General features: G+C 42.3%; 1 non-coding gene across 1 annotated transcript; it reads right to left on the bottom strand.

Annotated features, from left to right (window-relative positions):
* Nucleotides 1–521: 521 nt before the first annotated feature.
* LOC120268098 lies at nucleotides 522–628 on the bottom strand. The gene has a single exon (XR_005538767.1). It is a non-coding gene; the product is annotated as a small nucleolar RNA R71 (small nucleolar RNA).
* Between the last annotated feature and the right edge of the window lie 6,525 nt (nucleotides 629–7,153).

Below are 7,153 nucleotides of genomic sequence, written 5' to 3'. Positions count from 1 at the left end.
TTATGACCCGAGGGAACCCTTCGATATTGGCTGAAGGTGATCCTGAACTTGAACGAACACTTCGTAGAAGGGGTAAAGAACCTGTGCAAGAACAAACAAATCAAGCTGAGGTAGAAGGTGAAGGGTCAGATATGGCAAAACAGAATGAGCAGCAGAGGACACTGTCCGATTATGCCAAACCCGCAGTTCCTAGCACATAATCTAGCATTGTGTAGCCACCGATCACAGCTCAGAATATTGAGCTCAAGGCAGCATTCATCCAGATATTACAGCAGTTGGCACAGTTTAATAGTTTGCCCGATGATGATTTAAACAAACACATAGAGAACTTCTTGGAAGTGTGCGACATGCTCAAGATTAATAGTGTTACGGATGATGCTATCAAGTTGAGGGCCATCCCATTTTCCTTGAAAGGGAGAGTGAAGCAATGGCTACATTCATTACCTAAAGCATCGATCACTACATGGGAGGAGATGGTAGAAGCTTTTCTTGCCCGATATTTTCCTCCCGAAATATTTGCAAAGCTTAGGAATAAAATATCCTCTTTTGTGCAAATGGAATTGGAGTCTCTATTTGAGACATTTGATAGGTTCAACGAGCTTCTGTGGAAATGTCCTCAACATGGGTTCCCCGAGTGTATGATCATTCAGACTTTCTATAAAGTGTTGAACCCGAGCATAAGATAGTTACTTAATGCTGCAGCAGGAGGTACCTTAGGGAACAATACCCTGGAAGAAGCCTGGCTTATCATTGAAGAAATGACTATGAATAGTTATCTATCAAATACAAGAGACAGAAAGAAAGTAGCCGGACTTCATGAGATTGACGCAGTTACTTTATTGGCAAGAAGTTAGACACTCTAACTTCTAATAGAGTGGTCGCCGTGACTAATTGCGTAGGGTGTGGGGGAGGACATGCTCCATCTGATTGCCAAATTTCTATTGGTGGTACATCCTCGGTAGAACAAGTGGACTTTGTGGGTAATGCAATGAGAAACCAAGGCAATCTATATAGCAACACCTACAATCCGGGTTAGAGGAGCCACCCGAATCTTTCATGGAGTAATCAAGGGCAATAGAAGACAATGGCACCAAGCATTTTCCAACATCAACAAGCCCCGAATATGGAGAACCGAGTTTTAGGGTTGGAAAACCGGATGACAGATCTAGAGAAGGCTTTAACCAAGTTTATTCAATCGTTGGATACAAGATTTAAATCGGTTGAAGCCACATTTTGCAACCACACCACATCATTACACAATTTGGAGAATTAGGTGGGGTAAATTGTGAAGTCATTATCAGAGAGATCTCAAGGAAGCTTGCCTAGTAACACTGAAACTAGTCCATGTGAACATATGAAGGCGATCAGGTTGAGAAGTGGTCGTGAGGTTGAGGATAGGCTTTCAAGTGAGAAGACCAATGTTGAAGCAACCAAGGTCATGGAGGTTAAGGAGAGAACAAAAGGAAAAGAGGTGGCATCACCACCCTACAAGCCAAGAATTTCTTATCCTTTAAGGTTGAAGAACAACCAAAATGATGAGCAATACAAGAAGTTCTTGTGTCTATTCAAGCAGTTGCACATCAATATCCCATTTGTGGAGGTATTGTCTCAAATGCCTCGCTATTGAAAGTTTCTTAAGGACCTCTTAACCAACAAGAGGAAGTTGGAGGAGTGTGCATCTGTGATTCTAGATGCTTCATGTTTGGCGGTGTTACAAAAAAATATGCCGAACAAGAAAAAGGACCCTAGAAGCTTCATCATTACGTACAACATTGATAATATATGTGAAGAGAAGGCATTGGCGGACTCAGGGGCTAGCATCAACATCATGCCTTATACATTCTTCCAAAAGCTAGGCTTGGGAGAGCCTAGGCTCACTCGGATGACATTACAACTGGCGAACTGAATGGTGAGACATCTGAGAGGCATCATCAAAGATGTACTTGTAAAAGTTGACAAGTACATATTTCCTGTGGACTTTGTAGTGTTGGATGTTAATGAGGATGTCGATGTCCCGCTGATACTTGGGAGGCCATAAGACATTCTCTAGACTTTGATGGTACTCTTTACTTTCTTGACACTATCGATGAACTAACAGATGAATATGTGCAGGATATGATGCGTTTAGACCCATATGAAGGGGTACTAGACCAAGAAGTGGAGAATGAAGAAGTCTTGATGCTTGGTCTAGAGGACAAGGTGCAACCTACCCTGGGGATCATGAAGAAGATGCTCCGAAAGATGAAGCGTGCAAGGAGACGTCACAAGAAACGCCGCAAGGCTAATGGGAATGAACAAGAACGGAGTAATGGTGACGAACCCTTTTGTAGTAACAAACTTGATAACTCCCCCTCTACCTTCAAAAGACTATATTCATCATGCTTTCAAATTATGGGTAAGAGGAAACCTTCATCTATGAGCCCCCCTAAGGTAAGGTCAGGTACGTCAAGCTAAGTGACGTTAAACAAGTGCTTCTTGGGAGGCAACCCAAGTCTTTACTGTTTTCTAGGTATTAGTTAGTGTTTGCATGAATAAGAGTATGCGTGTTGGTGTCTTGATCTTTTACATGCTATTGATGTGATTTTCTTGTGGATTGTTAGTGTTATCATGTTCTTAATTGTCTGTTGTGAAGTTTTCTTAGTCGTTTGAGAATGTTTTTCATAATTCTTTGGTTATATTTGCATAATATGGGCAAGCTTTGAATAGATGTAAATGTTCAGAAATTTTCTGCAAAGTCTGTAAATTTTTCTAAGTCATCCAGAGAAGACACATAGCCATGTGGAATTTCCACATGGGTGTGTGTTTTCGTTCAGAGCTCATTCTGAGAGGACACAGGGGCGTGTGGTTGCCCCTATGAACGGCCTTATGACGGTCATACGCCAGTGTGGAATTTCCACACGGGCATGTATTTCTCTGCATAAGTTCAGAGCTCTATCCCAAGAAGACATAGGGGCATGTGAAGGCCTCTCTGAAGGGCCTTGTGAAGACCCACAGCCATGTGGAATTTCCACACGCCTGTGTGGAACACTTAGAAGAAATTCTCGTGTGGTCAGAGAAAACACAGGGGCCTGTGGATGCCATTGTGGGTCGGGCAGACAGGCATGGGGAATTTTCACACACCCATGTGTATGCGTTCAGAGGCAAAGAATGCCATCCCGAAAGCACACAAGGGCATGTGTCTGCCCCTATGAAGCTCCTTTGTGGAGTCACAAGGGCGTGGGTACTTTCCACATGCCCTTGTGGATATACAGAATTCAAAAGGCCACGATTTCTCTTTATAAATCTTATGGGCCTTTTCATTTTTACACTTCTCCACACCAAAAGAACACTCTCTCGTATTCTCCCAACTTCGCACCGTCATTGTAGAGAGATTTCACTCGAGTTTTCTGGCCGATTTCAAGGTTTTCGTCTTTATCTTGTCTGAAAACCCTCATTCTCTCTTTTCTTCACCATACTTGATTTTATTCAATTAAATATATTGAATTTGCTTCGTTTTTATGTTTAAATGATGAATGTATGTTTTAGAAACATTTTCAAATGAATTTATGATGTATTTTGGAGCGTACTGCATAGTAACCATACGGGTTTCAAGCCCCGTGAATCCACACGGGCGTGTGGAATTTCCACATGACCCTGTGGATTTTCTACAGTATTGTTATTTTGAATGAATTTGATCGATTTCTTTTCAATGCTTGTAGGTATGTCCCCTAGGACAAAGAAGCAAGCCGGCAAGTGTCCACGCGAGCCCTCATCAGGCTCATTTTGAGATGTTGGCAAAGCTAAAATTTGGATAAACACGTTTTCCAGACATAGGTGCTTTGAGAGAGGTTCAGCTTACCGATGACATGGCAGATGAGGTGGAGGAGATCGTCTCGGTGGATAGCTGGAGGAGGTTGTTGACTATTCATGAGCCAGCTATTCGTATGATGACACTGGAAGTACTTGCGTCATTTGAGTTTGACAGATCATATTCCAGTTTTGATAGTGTGGATGTGATTCAGTTCAGAGCGTTTGGACATCACTATAGTATGAGCGTCACGCAATTTTCGGTCATACTTGGGTTGTATGATGAAATGTTTACAGACATTGAAGAGTACGATCAGCTACCGACCGATTATCTGGGTAGCTTGACACCTCATAGAGCATATAGGACACTCTATGGTCAGGGCCAGTATGAGCCGAGAGTGTCCAAGGCTACCTGCTTTTCTCGGCCAGCATACAGATATATCCACGCCGTTCTCAGCCGATCGGTGAACGGGCATGGTGACAACACAAGGGTACTGAGCAGACATGAGCTATTATATCTGTTCTCCATGGTGCAGAGTGAGCTGATTCATCTGGGGCATATCCTAGCGGAGTACTTGCTCCACCAGGGGCAGTACGAGAGAGTGGGAGTGATTTTCTTTAGTCCCTATATTACCAAACTCATCATGGGGATGGGTCTATGGGACGCTATTAGAGGGGCTGAGAAAACAATCGTACCTGCCCCTGGGTATAAAGTCGATGAGACAGATGGGGATGTTATGCAGGTATTGCCCGGCAATGCATGTACTGAGTACACCTACCCCCGAGATAGCCAAGGGAGGAGGTAACATTGCAGAGGGCTCCCAGCCAGCACATGAGCCCCAACCTGAGCAGATGAGACAGAGGAGCCTCCTAGAGCACAAGAGCCACCTCCAGTGCGCATTTTTTCTCCTTCTCGAGCTTATGATCATTTTGAGAGCCTCAACAGTACTGTAGGGGTGCTCCAGACTAAGATTGCTGAGGTTCACGTTACACAGGCTGTAAACCACACGATAGTCATGGTGTGTCTCGACATTTTACAGCAGATTCTCGAGCGAGATACGACATCCCTATTCGTTATACGACCGAGGACTCCTAAGGCATAGTCAGCACCATTTGATCCACCAGCACTGACTACTTCAACACCAGCAGCAGTGGAGCCCGAGCACGGTACCGATGCTTAATGCGTCTTTATTTTTCTTTCTTCTTATTTTTCATATTTCATTTTCCATATTGTATTTTGGACTTGTACTGCTGAAAAAGGATCTTCCTATTGAGTTTATCTCTTCTTTTTATTGTCTCGAGTTATATTTCATTGCTTTATCTTGATATACTCGAGTTTTATTTGTTTTTTGTTGAGCTTTACTGAATCCCCTTAGTTAGTTTTGTTTCTTATGTTAATTTCTGGGAAAAAAAGTTTGTTTTAGTTGTGCATTTGGGGTGAAAAAAGCTACCACCTATGAAGTATGAAGCTACTCTCACAAGTCGGATACTAGTTATGCCCTAATGAGAGAAAGAGCTATCTCATGGGATGAGTGAAAGTTACTACCCCGGTAGAAAAAACTACCACCTCGAAAGTGTTCAAGCCACCTTAGCGGCCGCTTCGGAAAGGGCTACCTTAGAAGATGTGTGAAGCTACCACCGTCTATTTGCTTTTGTCTTGTACATAAATAAGTCCCCTATGCTTAGAACTTTGAGGAGTATATGTTTGGTCGACTTGAGTGAGTCTACACACACTCACACGATTTCGGGTTTGTTGTCCTTTTTTATTCGAGGTTTTACCTAGAGCATTGAGTTTTCATATTTAGTGTTGAAATTCCCCTTACATGTAGAATGCTTCCCTTGCATTCTTTGGTGAATATAAGGCCAAGCACTTTCAATATTTCCTTATTCTATACTTCAATGTTTTATTTTTGCTTGAAGACAAGCAAAAGCTTAACTGTGGGGGAGTTTGATAAGTGCTTGTGTATTAGTGATACAAAGTATTCTATTCTTACCCTGAGCATTACTTTTCTTAGATTTTATCACTAATATATGTGTATTTGTGTTCTTTTGTGCATGTAGGGTTGTTGAGACAAATATAGAAGAAAGAAGCCAAAGTAGATTGCGAGTGCACTTAGTTGATGAAATCTTGGAGTGAACAAACGTGAAAACACAAGTTATGCTCAAAGACATCTGAGTGTGTGCCAACCTCCGTTATGTTCAAGGAAATATGCAAATTGGAGGGGCACAAAGGTAGTCACATTCATGTGTTCCAACTTGTGCAAAGCTAAGAAGATTATCGTTAAATGTGTTTTTATTTGAAGATGCAATGCAATCTATAGCGCAAATGTGTGCCCATTTATGTTGCCTAGATGAAGAGTGTGGATTCGGGAGTATTTTGGCTGAGTACTATAGCAGGTAATGCAGCAAATCATCGTAGTAATTTACTGTAGCAGTTATTGTCACAGGCCGCAGAAAATCGATTTCCTTGAGATTCACACGGGCGTGTGGAAATTCCACACACCCCTGTGGATGCCCGATTTCAGCCTTATTTAAGTCGCGATTTCAGCCCAATTGGGGGGATCTTTTTTTCCATCTTTTAGCTATCTTTTCTCCACCTTTTGAGGATCCCGCGGCTAGGGTTTGGAGAGGCTTTGTCTAGGTTTTTGTTTGGATTTACGGCCTTCAACATCGCATTTCCTTCGGAAGAGAGTTATTGAGGGAGCTTTCATCAGCACCGATTTAGAGAGGTGTGCCCTAGGCCTGACGAGGGGACCTTTGGAGAAGACGTGACCCCTCCGCAAGACCATCGACATGAATATCAAGGGAATTTTATTCAAGGATTGCATATTTTTTCTTTTGAATTTATTTTTGATTGTATTTTGCTCCATCGAGAGCTAAACCCCTAGTGGATACTTGGACTTGTAAACCCTAGGATGATGTTGTTTCGTGGACCTTTTATTATATTTCATTTAATTGATGTTTTAATTGAGTTCCAATATTGAATGCTTATTGAGTTAATTTTCCCTTAGAGTGATACTAGGGTTGAGAATCCATTTTTGTAATCCTTGTGGATGAGTGACACACCATGAGGGTTAGATAATGCTAGATTAGAGAGGGTTGAGATGGTGAGTCAAGAGGTAGCAGAGCATTCCCTTTCCCGTCTGGTGTGACTTATCCTACCTCCACATTCCAAGAGTTTTTTGCGGTCATGATAGAGTGAAGTGCTAAGAGACAACTCCGCTGGGCCTTAGTTGCGCAAGCAACGGAGTGAAGTGTTGATGTAATCCTTAGTATCTAGGCTTAATTATAACTAGGTGTCTTTCGCATGCACGAAAGGGTTAGATCTATTTTAGGGAATAGGGTTTATCACTTGGAATTCCTAGAG

This window comes from Dioscorea cayenensis, chromosome 8, assembly GCF_009730915.1.
Source record: "Dioscorea cayenensis subsp. rotundata cultivar TDr96_F1 chromosome 8, TDr96_F1_v2_PseudoChromosome.rev07_lg8_w22 25.fasta, whole genome shotgun sequence".
Classification (NCBI taxonomy): Eukaryota; Viridiplantae; Streptophyta; class Magnoliopsida; order Dioscoreales; family Dioscoreaceae; genus Dioscorea; species Dioscorea cayenensis.
Note: the sequence above shows the minus strand (reverse complement) of the source record. Positions and strands in the feature narration are given on the sequence as shown.